This window comes from Bombus pascuorum, chromosome 17, assembly GCF_905332965.1.
Source record: "Bombus pascuorum chromosome 17, iyBomPasc1.1, whole genome shotgun sequence".
NCBI lineage: Eukaryota > Metazoa > Arthropoda > Insecta > Hymenoptera > Apidae > Bombus > Bombus pascuorum.
Window position 1 is genome coordinate 3,613,024 of NC_083504.1, and position 14,162 is coordinate 3,627,185.

Below are 14,162 nucleotides of genomic sequence, written 5' to 3' on the forward strand. Positions count from 1 at the left end.
TTATACCAATTTCTTATCCTCTCGCAGCAATCACATTGGCAGGAACTCGTCTGATGCGAGGCCAATGTTCGACCAACGTCCAGACGATTTTAACGAATGAATTTTTCTGTGTCGGACCTCGTTGTTAAACGAATTACAGAGAGAAAATTCCCTTCTGCTCGTCCGTCGTCGTTGGCCCACGTCCAACGCACCTCCTGCACGTAGTCTACTCGACAATGCGCTGCGAAATAGTGGACGAAACGTCGAAAACTGCTTTCATTGGAACGAAACTTTCCGCCAACATTCCGGGGAAAAAATATCTAGTCTGTGATCGACAAAGGAACCACGGAAATCACATCTGTGCGCGACTGCCTCTGAAAAACCTTCTCTATGTCCCTGTATTTCCATATTTCGTTCGCCTTCCAATATTTCTTTCGCTCCCGCTGACCATCGAACTAACTATCCAACTATCGATCCAACTAAGATTCGAATTAACTTCTAAATCCCGAATTCCGACTGAAAAATAATATCACGTGTATTTACCGCAACGATCTTTAATCTCTTCGTCTCAAGGCACGCTAATAAACTAAATTTATTAAAATCGTCCGGCACACCGGCAATTATATCTTCAATATACTCGATCCAAGATACGGCATTCACCTATCAGATATCTATTATTCTGTTGACTATCGTCATTTCTTTTATTTGACGATCCGAGGGAGAAGAGACGAGCGTTCGTGCTCAAAATGTACATAAAATACATAAAGACGTACGATACGTAAGATACGTAAAAATTCGTAATACGTCGAGTATACTCGTCGAGTATTTGCTAGACGAGAGAGGAATATCTGTTTAGCAACCAATTTATCATCCATTTGACAAAGTTAATGAAAATACGAAATTTTTTGGCTATTACTACTAAGTGAGTGCGGGTTTTACCAAACCAAATACCAAAACTAATGACAAAATCCGCATTCCTTCGTTGCGAATGCCATTAAAGTAGTCAGCTGTAGCTATTTCGAAAATGCTTACACAACACACCGCTGGAAAATCGCCGAGTTATCGGACAAATTTTTGAAATTATCAAAGATTGTTTCAAGCGCACTCTAGTCCATTTGGAAGCGTCACAGAGTTACTCACCTATTCGTTCTCGAGTGGCCGAGTACTATCCGACTATGGCGCTCGATAAAACGTCCGGTAACATTTGAAACGGGCCGAGCTCAATAATCTCCGACACATCCATCTTCTACTTATCCTCGCTGCTGATTAAACAACTTCGCCAGCCAGCGTACACGCGCTTAATAATCGCTTTAATGATCCAGCGGAAGGAAGTCTGGGTCTGGGAACTAGGCAGCTAGGGCCAACGACCAGCCAACGAGGAGGTGAATCGCGGTGTGTTTCATCGAGACTTAGGAATCAAATATTTGCTCGGGCGAGGAGTTTCGCCTCAGTTTACACGACGAAACTCGCGAATCCTAAATACTCAGCATTTACCGACTCGTCAACGGGAGAAGCAGAGGGTCGAAGATGGATTCTAAAGGGATGGGGGGATGAGTCGCGGAAGCGAACCAAGAAGAACCGGAGGAAGAACGACGGGAGCACAGGGCCGATGCAAGGGTTAATTTGCTGACCGTCGGTGTTTATAGAGATTCGAAAATTGCAAGCCATGCGATTATGTTGCTCGGTGGCGGTGGCGGCGGAGGCGGAGGTGCGCGAACGCGCACGCGCGCCAGTCAAAATAGCGCTGAATCAGCGGCCATTATCACCGGCAGGCGACCGTTGTTATTGCGAGTTGACTCGTCTAGGCGTTTATCGTCCGTAAGGACTTGCCGCGGCACCCTAATTGGCGTTTACGCAACAATCGTGAGAATCAAAGTGGAAGGCATGCGTTGTCCAACGGACAACGGATCGAACCAAGCAACGAAAGCGCATTTAATCCATACATCCATTAAGTCTATTCCGATGTAATCAGTCGTACAAATCTACACAATCCAGAAGCTCCTCGTTGATTGGAATCCATCCTTGGAAATAGGCCATGTAAGTGAAATTACGATAATGCTTCGCTCTTCCTTTTTCCTCCTCTCGCATACGATCTCTCCATTTCTCTGTCCCTCTCTCCCGTCATTCCGTGTTATAAGCTACTAATAGCTAACCTATCCTACACCACACCACGATATCCATGTCAAAATTCGAACCACTTTCCACTGATCGCCGTAGGGAAAACTACGAAATGAAGTTGCCTGGTATAGAACAAAGATTTGAATAGCCATACCAAGATTTGATAGCTCCGCCTCGAACGCTAACAGCGTTAGTTAGTTCGGACTAATTTTCGCCAAGGTTAATATTTACCAGCCGAATGGCGTTCTCCGTACGTTATCTAAACCGCGATGAAGACTCTTCGCGGTTTCACGGAAGGTTTCAGCCAACGGATTGCGTTGACGGCGAGCGACGCTCGACCAGTTATCGGCGCTATCAGAGGCGCGAGCTTGCTTCCTGCAGTTGCAGGCTTAATTGAGAGAATGTTTCGCCAGATAGGCGAGGCTAAGCCGGAATTCCTAGCAATTCGACGTAGATCATCCGTTGGCAACCCGCGGGAATGGAGAACCCGTGGAAAAATTTTTTCAACCTCTCGAAACCCGACCCGTTCTATCTACATTCTCGATATCCTAATCTTCCTAGCCGACTGGAACGTGCATATCGATTCTCCATTTCCGAAGATAGTAGCCTATAACTGGATATATCTGACTTCCATAACCCGCTACCGCTTTTTCAGGATATCAATATTATACGCGAGCCTCTCCAACTAATAAATGGCGCGGAAGGCTCCAGAGCAAATTCCGGAAATTAGAGACACCGGATATAAGAACACGTTCGTTGTTCCGATCGACTGCAATCGATCTTTTGCATTTTAAACAGACGAGTCTGGCTCTTGTTGGCTCATCGGTCGAACGCATCAAAGCTTACAATCTCACAGAATTGAAATATTCGTTACGTTAGGGAACTATTTTAGGACCACTAGTGTCGCACAATCTAGAAAGCGTGAAGCGAAAGGACAAACGTTATCTACTTCGTCAAGGAGGGAATCGAGGAGTCTGATATTCGAAATGGCTATCGCGTGAAGACGAAATATCGCAAGCAGCCGTTAACTCGGCGATAAGGATGGCGCGCGAATCAGGTGGAGAAACGGCAAGCTCGTTTCGCAAGGGGCCAATAACGTTCGCGAGCGCTCTTCCAGCCGCTTCGATTTCCCAAATGTCGGCATCCGACGAAACGGGGTCGGGAAGTACTTAAGTAATCTGCGTATCGATGATGGCTCGATGTCTGCATCCAGCTGCGAGAGCCTGTGTACCGGTGTATCGATTCGACATCTCTGCATCTCTGCATCGAGCTAGTTGCGTCTGTCTGTACCATTTACCTACGTAACGTCGTAATAACTAGCGCTTTGGGCTCGCGTGCGCGATAAGAGAGATACGCGTTCGCATAAAGACACGAACACGCGTGCACAGGCCCGCCGAGCATGCAAGTAAAACGAGTAGCAGGCAGCGCGAGCGAACCAGCTAGTTCGAGTTCGAATTTGAGTTCCAGAGAAACGGTGCGAGAGGAATAGAATATGCATATGTATATTCCCCTCCATATATGTATACAAAGCGCGCGCGCGCGCGCGTTTGTGTGTGTGAGAGAGAGAGAGATAGAGAGAGGGAGAGAGAAATATATATATATATGGGTGGAGGAGGAGAAGAGAAGCAATCGCGGATGGGTTTCCACGGGATTGGTAATAGGCGGGTTTGCATTGGCGCATAATGACTGGAACGACTGGAGCGAACTGAATATCGCCTCTCTACGCCGTCGTATATGTTTATGGGACAGTCGATGATGTATTAACGTCAGGGATGCGGTCACAGGCAGCTAATCGGATGGTCGAACCGATCGTGTGAATTGTACTCGAACGTTCGATGTCGGGATGATGCGCTCATCAACGTGCCAATGATCTACCTTGTTATTATCCTATTGCGAAAAATGTGACGCTCTGTGAAAGCTCATTGGACCGAGCATTAATAGAGAGAGGGGCTCGTGAAATATTACTAGCAATACGAAGCGATACGTTTCGCGGTAATTGAACGCAACCCTGCCGGAACCCTGGATCCTCGGCGAGTTACTCCATCGATGGAAAAAAAAAATGGATTAACGTTCGATTTGTTTAATTCCGTTGAATATTTTGCCAGGAATGCGACCAACCAGCCCGGTTCCGGATTAGAATCGGCCAATTCGATTCCCGCGTTTTTTCCACCATTTTTCACGCTCTGTGTAACTCGACCGTTTGCGAGGCGGATTTTGACTATCTCTAAAAGTTGAGATATTCCAAAAAGAGGGAGGGATACGGTGTAGTAAACGCCGAATGAGGAAAAAATTACGCGCGGTAATTGACGGGAGGGGAGGGGGATTGATAATTGAAAATTGCAATGGTAGGTATGTTATCGTTCAATGAACCGCGAAGACTATTCCACCTCGGTTACGCTTCTCCTAACTTTGGCAAATATTTTAAAGTTTAATAGTTCGATTAAGCGGATACGAGGGCAAGAAGAATTCCCCTCGTGCCGGAAGGAACTGTTTGGCGAATCTATATAACTCGTACGGTATTCTCTTTTGGACAGCACGCTCAGAGCGAGCCGGAAAAGTTTCAAATTAAGCTTGCGACTCCTTGGCGCTTTCGCGACTTTCCCGTGAAGTGATCTGCATAAAATGAAATCGAGATGGGAAGAAAAGCGCCAGAAACCGATTAAAAATTTCCTTCATTCGTTTTACAGGCTTAATCCTCTTTGCCCGCGATCAAGAAACGTGCGAAAAAAATCTGTTTTTTCACGTTTGTTAGTTATTATCGGTGCATAAAACGCGGGATTTACTGTTATTACAGCGTGCAAATATTTGAACGTTTCCTAGTAGAGATGAAAATACGCTGGTCTCGGCTGAAGGATTCTGATTGTTTGCGGACGAAGAACCGACTAAAAATCCTGTCGATATGGCAGAATCTATGTAATACCTCTGCATATACACGCAAGTTATTGATTTATTCTCAAAAAAAAAAAAAAAAAGAAAAAAAAAGAACCTAGTAATTTGTGCGTCTTCAAATAAAGCATCCTGACCAAACATAAATTCTTTCAGCGTCGTTTCACGCTTCATGCTGCCACCAGATTCGCAATCCTATTGAAATTGCTCCGTTAATTGCACCCTCTGGTCCTCGCACCAGTCAACCGACGCACATTTTCGTTTTCAACGTTCAAATCACGAATTTGAGAGCTCGCAAGGGATGATAATCACGCAACACGAACGATTAACCCCAAAGCAGTTAGGATTAATAAACTTTTAACGCGGCGTAGCTGGTCGGCGTTAACGAAGCAAGCGATACGTAAGACGCTTTGCATCAGAAGCGAGCATCGGACGGTACCCGGGGGAAGGATCCGTACTTCTCGATACGGCTTCCTTTCCAAGATTTCCCCTCGAGCGGACCGAGAAAGTTTCAAATTGACCCTGGGTCGGTTTCACGGAACCCTCTTGCGTCACTTCCACTCGAGACTCGATCCGCATCAAATAAACTCTAAATAGAGAAGACGAAGACTACTGTCGGAGGTCGAGAAGCAATGACAACCAAAGTGGGGTTAGGTAAGTGGGGGTGGCAGGAATGACAGAGGTAGAAAGAGAGGGAAAATAGATAAAGATAAAGATAAAGAGGAAGAAAGAGAGAGAGAGAGAGAGAGAGAGTAAAAGAGAGAATAGGAAGATATAACGGTTTCCGTTGCGGGCTGAATTTCTCCATTAGCCACCCCATGTCTGAACGGGCATGTGCGCGGTTCCCCTGCCGTGCATGCACATCTATGTATCTGCGAATTTGTGTCCGTGTTGCGTGTGTGCTCGCGTGCATTCACATAGATATGGCGACGTACGCGTATTCGCCAAGCGTACACGCGGCCTCAGACACCCGCAAAGATGAACGGGGACACAAATCACCGACGCAGAGAGAGATAACATCGGTAGGTGGTTTCTCTCTCCTAGACACGTGCGTAATTGAATCGGTCATATTTCGGGCTGGAGATTCAGTGCGTACCTTGTGCGTGATGTACGCGCTACACCGGATATCGCAAAGATATTCCCTCTTTCCTCTGACGAATCGATGGGTGTTGTGACATCGTTCGACGGGCTTTGGTTTCGACATGGATCCTTCGAAAACATATGAATTTGCACCATTATGTACGACGTTCTCCACTAAGGTTTCTTACATTTCTTATATCTGATTCAATTTGCGTGTTAGTTTGCTATACTTGTTGGAGAAGAGCCACTCAGGAAAATTCGGATTTCTCAGTAGAGACACTTGACCTGTGTATCTCGCCGAGAAAGGCTCCTGACGCGAACGAATCGCAGTCATTTCTGGAGATATTTCTTTCTGGAAATACCAGGGATACGGAGGATGTTTCTCTAGATGTCTGGTGATTGATAAAAAAATCTCTCACACGTGTGTATATCTGCTTCGTTCTTAGGAGAGTACACACATGTACGCACACGGGACTACGTTTTTATAAATTCTACTAGACCGCGCCTTCGGAAACTTTGCCCCTTGAATATCTGATGCTAACAACAATTTTGGTAGTCCATGTATCCCATGGAAAACCGAGTTTCTCTGATTTGACTACGTACGTTTTCCGATGAAAAACCAATAGAAGATTACATTCTTGGAAGCGAGTCTTCTTATTTTCTGCAGGAACATTGAAAGATCGTGTTCCTGGCGGATTGCGCGTCGCAATGTTTTTCAAAACTCGTGTTATCATGTTGAACACAATCACGAACAAACAATACCAGTTACAATAACAAAGACGTCCGTGTACACTAATCACTCGATTTCCTCTTATTCAGAGATAGTGGCAACGAACAGAAAAACGGCAAAAATGTAACGATTGCACGGGGCGCTATACTACGCGATCGTTAAAATGGGAATCGCTTAAATAAGCTCCTGGAAAATCTGTCGATACTTCGGCGTTCCGTTTTACACGCGAAAACGCTCGAACCACTCCAACAGCTCCGTACCGTTTATTTTACAAATACCAGCCACGCGAGAAGGTCGATATTTCGGTGGACATTGCTACGTAATATTTATTTAGTTCCCTGCCAATCCGTATACTCCCGCGAAGCCGGATAAAACGCGCACAAATTCGAGATTCGGAAACGGCAAACTATCCTACGAATTACCTAAAATCCTATAATTTTTCGTATCACGGGACTAGTGGGCTAGGGAAGAAAATCAAATTCGCCGGCGAGGTGTAGTCCGAGAGAATGGAAGCGAAATATCGAAGAAATTCGCACGGAGGGCGCAAGAGGGCCAAACATTTTTTAAAGGTTCGCGTGACCAGGTGGTTCGATGGGGGGGTGGCATCGAAGCAGCAGAGAAAGAAGTGTAGGAATAACAGCGAAGTAGAAAAGGAGAAGGAAGCGGAGGTAAAAGAAGGCAGAAGAGAATCGAGGAGGAGGTAGATCCAGTGGGTGAAAGGGGACAGAGACAGAGGGAATACGAGAGAGAAAGAGGGTGTACGGGGTGGGCGGGAAGGTGGTCGACGTTGGTTCTAGGGCCGTAGGGAGAGCGTGCAAGGGAAGGCCGCGGATCGATTCAGCCGCTCGAGTCGAGTTGAGACTATGCTTCGGGGCTGTACTGTGCTGTGTGGCCTGGCCCCTCTCTACGTATGCGCCGTATCTCCTCTTGCCCAAAGTCGTCTCTCTCTTCGATGCGTCTGTGTGTTTCCGGTTCCGTGCACGTCCCTGTACTGTAACTCCGGTTACGTGTACGATACCACACCGGCATGTGTGCACCACACGCGCGGTGATAAACCAACGAAAGTTAGGATTATTGGATGAGACGGGACAAAGAATCGGAGCCGCAAAAAGATTTCGAATTTTAATTTGTCGATTGTTGGCACTCGGGCAATCCACGTTGCCGACTGGCCGCCAGATCCAAATGGCAGATCTTCTCTCTCTATGGAGAATTGAAATAGTTCTAAATAGATTGGGCTTAGGTAGAGTAAATACTCTGCTGGAGAAAATGTATTCTTACACACGTGGTTAAGCGTTTTACGTTTGTGAGACTGATAATTTCTCTGATCGTCTCTGTTCTCTGTTTCGAGATCCAGTTGAACGAAACGATCAAACAGTCAGCTTCGTTGTTTTGTACCGTGCACGTAACCAGTAGATTAGGATGTCTGAATTAGGAGCGCGTCAACAATAGGTATGAATCTTTATTTGCAAACAAACACGGATATCCGGAGCGGATAATGAAGACAAGGATTAGACAGAGAAAATAGAACAAGAGCGCACGCGCGAGAGACAGAGAAAGAGAGAGAGAGAGAGAAAGAGCAAAAGAGAAAGGAAGAGAGAAAGAAAGCAGATAGGATAGAGCCGTAAAAAAAATCCTATTCTTTAACCCCTATTGGATTTAATCGGGTTTAATTGAGTTCCATCGAATTCCAATCGGTTGCGTTTAACTTTTCAAACGGGTCAGTCCGCGCAATATCGGACGTTGCACTGTTCGCGATCTTACACCGATTCTGGTTCGAACCGGGGGAAAAAATGAAAATATTCCGTCGGTGTAAGTTCGCCGGTGTATCCAAATTCGCGTGCGCTTCCATTGTGTGAAAAGAGGGGGGAGGGGAGGCGGCAGGGGGGTGGTAGAAGGGTATGAGAAAAATGAAGTGAAAAAAAGAATCGCGCGGAGCGCGGTGGGGACCATTTATCGCGAGCGAGGAGGATCGGTAGACCGAGCAAAAAGGAAGAAAGAAGATGCTGGTAAAAAATCTCGCCCTTCGGCTTTTATAGAGCTTAATTCGCCGCCATTAAGTTTTAATTGGCCGCGTTTAATCGATCCACCGTTTTAATGTCCCTTGTAACCGCCCCGAATATATACGGGTTCGCGGTAACCATAAACCCATATATCGTGCGAGTAACGATCAGCAGTATCAATTTGTATTGCTATAAAATCGCATCGAAATACGTAACGCCGTTCCTGCTCTACTTTGACCTTTCATTTTTTCCCAATTGATACGAAGCTTTTACTATTTCTTCGAAAGAATATTTAACAAGCCTGTTGGTATGCGCTGATATAACGACAGAATTAAGGAGCAGTTCATTAAATAGATGTGACGTGAAAAAGGATAGTTGAGTCAGAAAAGTCATTGAGAGTACACTGTAGGAAGCGCATTAGCTCCTACGTAAAAGTTATAGTCTTTTAGTAATCACTTCCTTAAGTTAGTACCGTATTTATTGAAACGTTATACGTCCCGTCCCACCTTTACTTGTTCATTAACGGGCCGTTTTCTCTTCCAAATTGTTTCACTTTTTAAACGACTATAAGGAGGAATTCAACGGAACTACCGGAGATTACAAATTCTAGATAATCGAATCGTCTAGGAATCGCGATGCGATCAACGATTCCACGGAACCCAAAATACCTCGGACAGACGCCAGTTTACGTATTTATGCGTTTCCTAACATCGGCTCGACCTATGGCCACCGCGTTTCCAACAGCTCGATGAAGCGAAACACGAATAACAGACGAGAGGAGTGGAGTATCGTGGCGATTTCTAACGCGAGGAGATCGCTGTTGGGACGAATCGCAGAGAATCGTGGCGTGGCATTACACGCAGACTAGGCAGAGAGAAACGAGCCCGTGAGATAAAGAGGAGAGAGATGCACGGACACAGGGAAACAGAGGCACGATCTCTCGCCTCCGTAAGCGCTTCTGTCAACTGTATGTTCGCCGCTGGCTTCGCGGTGCATCCGCATTGCTCACGCGCTGCAGGGCCCCTTCATACCTCGAGTTGCAGCCACGACGCGCAACCGTGTGTTCGCGGTACATGCCGTTTGTCACCATTCAAGACGCTGACGTCGAATACCGAGCGAGTTTCACCCCAACACGACGTCAGGATTCTCCGTCAGCTGCTCCGCGAACATCGCCTAGAAAGACCTCGATACGCTACCCTGTTCACGATATTTTCGATTTCGATCCATCAGTCGCTCGACGACCATTTCACGGATTTATATAACGCGGTGCACCTCGGTTAACCGCAGACCGCTGCCATCCTGCACCCGGTGAATTGCGTTTCCGGTGCAAAAAGTAATTAATCCTGCAAGATGTTTAGTTTTTTAACGACGCGGCAGATCGTTACCGCGGTCGATCGAAAATAATACGTAAGCAGTGGCGAAAGTCTAACCCAATAGGTAGTGTGGTTACTGAAATTACACAAACTTTCGAATTCATACTATTCTTAGTATTCTAGGGTTACATTTAGATTGTCGACAACTTTATCGACAATGTTTTCATCGACACAATTTCGCTGACACGGAGTTCGCCGACAATGGACGTCGCGCCTTTTGCCATTGATTATTATGCCTAACGTTTACTATCGTTCATTATGTATGTCTTTATCTACATTCGCTCCTGTTTCTTTCTCAAATCTATGCTTTTAATATTTTCTATGGTCTCCGACACAACTCACTTCTTACGACTTAGTCGATGGAAAACATAATTCACAAACAGTAGTGAACATACATGTATGTGTATTAGAGAATTACGTATTTATGCGCATTATGATGTAAACGCGAGCAAGAGACAGAGTCTCTGAACCTGAACGAAATCTAATCTTATTTTAAATAGAAACGAATGTGGATGAAGTTAGAGCATTCGATTTGCTATACGTAATCCCCATTAAAGCCTTCACAAAACAATTCAGGGTGATGATCTTGACAATATATTAAAAACATTATGGAAATCGGAGGTAACTAATTTTTTTTGTAAATATACATTTACAGGATGTATCAACGATTTTTCTACTGATCGCTTATTTGCACTTCAACAAAATTATGATCGATCGTTTACACCGTAAACAGCATAACTGGAAGTCTGCGATTTCTAAACGATCTTCTAGCATCTTACATTACGCATCAAACGTACGCGTCTAACGCTTATAGGAAATACTATCATGAAACTACTAGGACTGAACTTCCATCTAGTCGTTAAAAAAAAGAGTATAACGTAATTCGTCTGTCTGCCTCAACAACAACGACGATACCGTCGTGTTCACCTAGATCAAAGTATGCATGAAGGCGTCTCGCGTCATGCCACAACGGTGAGAGAAGCTCGGTAAATCAGTGGTGTGGAGTAACGCGAACAAAAGCTACTTTGACTGGTCACCGGTGGCCTCCCAATTCCTGGCTAAACTATTTAAAAACAGTAGCAGTTGGTACTTTGTCCCGTGGATATACTTGAAAGTGCGGCGAGACAAAGGATACCACTGATCCAATAGAGTCCTTCTGCCGGCCAATCTGCGCAACTACTCGTTATCTTGCAAAATCAACGAGATTATCCTTTAACAGGACTCGGCCATCTGTGCACTGTCCTAGGCTAACGGCGATTCGTTCGTACAAGGCTATCCCCGCTCGATCGTCTCTAGCTTTGGAACGTAGCGGATTAACGATAGCTACGCGCGAGACCCGATAACGCCATTCATGTTATAATTATCGTTCTGCTCAGCCAAATTATTCATACCGCGGGCAAAATATCTAGCAACTTCCATACGAAAGTGGCGACACTAGGTTTCAATAGCTAAAACTTGTGTGAGCCGTTTGTCCAACCGTTCGTAGTAATCGAACTTTTTAATAGCCGTGATGGATCTTGTGGCAACCGGCAGTCTTCTAACAATAATATTTCCAATAACTCTCCTCCATAAAAAATCTAGTTTCCAATAATTATTAGTACAATCCTTCCTTTTTCTTCTTGTTTCGTGCTTAACGTCGTATACACGACGTATATAAGAAGACCATACCGAGGTGCCAGCATTTCGATTTGCAATCTCTGCAGGACCACTTATTTCTCAACCAACAACGTTAGCCCGTCCCATTAATAATAATAATTCCATCCGTATATACCTTGCCGTACACGGATATACCTATATATCCGTATATACCTAATAGGAACCTTGAAACGCAGTGCGATTTCAATTAGGCGACGGTATCTTTGTTTATCAGTATCCCCACCAGTGTCTCGTAACTTGATGGCGTCCAGCCGGACGATATCCGAATCGAGTACGTATCCGTTGCAGTTGCGTTGCCATTGCCCTGGCAGCAGAACCACGGAACACGTCCGTCATATGCAATAACGTTAAGATAACGCAAGCTTTATAGTGGTACGTATCTGCTGTGTAACGTGGCACGCAACTCGCCGAACTGTCTCGTGATTTCTACGATAACGCGATGCCATGGCGGACGTGGCGCGGCGACCTGCCAGGCGATTACATTTTTTTTCAAACTTGCCAAACGAAACGACAACCGGTTCCCGGGTTATTGTCCGTAAACCGCGAATCCACGGTCGGAAGCGAGAATTTGCAAAACCGCGGCCGCGTTTCCGGCCACGACTGCTTGAAACACGATGGTAAAACTCTTGTAAATACCTGTCTCACGATACACCGATTTGCACTGCGGCGATCCGTCCTGTATCTCGCTCTCTCTCCCTTTCTCGCAACACGCACTCTGGTGTCCCTCGTGCCGGATGCCGTAACTACACTGAAACAGAAATATTACGGGGGTCGCGTGAAAAATGCCATTCCGCTCCTACCAGCCGGAAGCAACGCGTATGCTAGTGGCAATAACGAAACAGCTTAAAAAGTGGCCTCGCTGACGGTGTGTCTACTTAACCAACTTAATAAACGTAACGTGCGCAACGCTTGGTGAATGGGCCTGAACGCTCTTTTATGTCGCACTGTGGCTTTGTGTCGGGGTGTCGTTTTGTCGCGCGGCTCGCATTCACCGCGGTAACAAGCTGTAAGCAGTCGACTAAACTAGTCCTATTGAGATACTTGAAAAGTAATCTAGCAGAGATTGACCCTGTTGCTTGCTCGCTATTCGTAAGCGTTCGTTGCGCTCACTGGCTCCATGCCCCGCGTGTTCTCGCATAATGGTTTCTTCGTGGGAACAATATCGTTCTATTTTCAGCGTGTACACATTTTGTGTATCGAGAAGGACGCGTACGTACATAGATCGAGAGATTCGTTAAAACGATAAACGATACGTGATCGGTCGAGTATAGCCTGCCAAATTAAATATGAACGAGTACGAAGGGATTTTTCGTTTTTTCCCTTTTTTTCCTTTTTTCTTTTTTTTTCTTTTTTTTTTTTTTTTTTTAATCATTTTTTTCTTCTTAATTTGAAACAATAACTCTAGGTAGTAAATTAAAGAGTATCGAACGAATATAAATGAAAACCGTTAAAACGAAACGTAGAGATCGAAGCCTGAAAACGAAGCGATGAAAACGAAGCAATGGAAACGACGGGCGAGGGGAAAATCCTCGAGAGGAAATTCACCGAGGCGAGAGGGTATACAAATCCGTGCGACGAAAATCCATTCTTCGCGGAAGCGTCATCTTGGCGTTTCTCGGCTGAGCGAACAGTGGATTCACCAGAGATACGTTTAACGCGTCCCTTAATGGCTCGTTACTATCAATGCCACCGCAATCCGTATCGGAGACCAACTTGGCAGCCGCGTTTCCCTCATTGTGCCATCGGTAATGCGTCCTCCCTCCGGTCCCTCGCACAAACGAGACCTCAACCTCTGCACTTCGATAAGGATGACGCTTGCACCGGAGACAGAATCGAAAGCCTAATAGCGTGTGTGAACAATGGACGCGCGTCGTCATCAGTACCGACTATCGCAGAAAGTAAATTGCTGCTGCGACCACCAACCGGCGTGTCTTTGCCAATTCAATACCCTAAGACGTTGCTGATTTTCACCCTCTGTTATCTCTAACTAATCACATTTCCTGATCGATAGCTTCTACGCGATTCGCGTTAAAATTTCTTGCAGTTGCACAATTATTACGTTCTACAGGCTGACAGTTTCATATTATAGCAACGGTTTTACGGTTTACGGTTTCATCTAAAGGAGCAACACCAAAGCTTCGTTCTAAATTTAAAGGTCACGGATCGTTTGATCATTTAGCGAATTACAAATTCTTAAAACGCTATCCGATCTGAAAAGGGAAAGAAGAACTTGACACACCCTGAAACATCTCTATATATCCGTCAAATTCAATTACGCGCGTTTCCCTTCCCGTGTATCAAAGACGGTTTGTTTCCTTTGAGAAGGACTCATCGCTCATC

At 45.4% G+C, this 14,162-nt stretch overlaps 1 protein-coding gene across 3 annotated transcripts in view; it reads right to left on the bottom strand.

The window, feature by feature from the left end:
* Positions 1–14,162, bottom strand: part of LOC132915542 (uncharacterized) — a 265,049-nt gene that overhangs the window by 196,737 nt on the left and 54,150 nt on the right. Inside the window, exon 2 of one of the 3 annotated variants that reach the window (XM_060975409.1) lies at positions 12,459–12,565. The exons of 1 other annotated variant lie outside the window; for it this stretch is intronic. The gene's annotated coding sequence lies outside the window, so the exon portion shown is untranslated. Of the gene's footprint in view, positions 1–12,458; positions 12,571–14,162 lie in introns of all 3 variants that reach the window. One more of the 3 variants, XM_060975408.1, reaches the window with a different exon arrangement.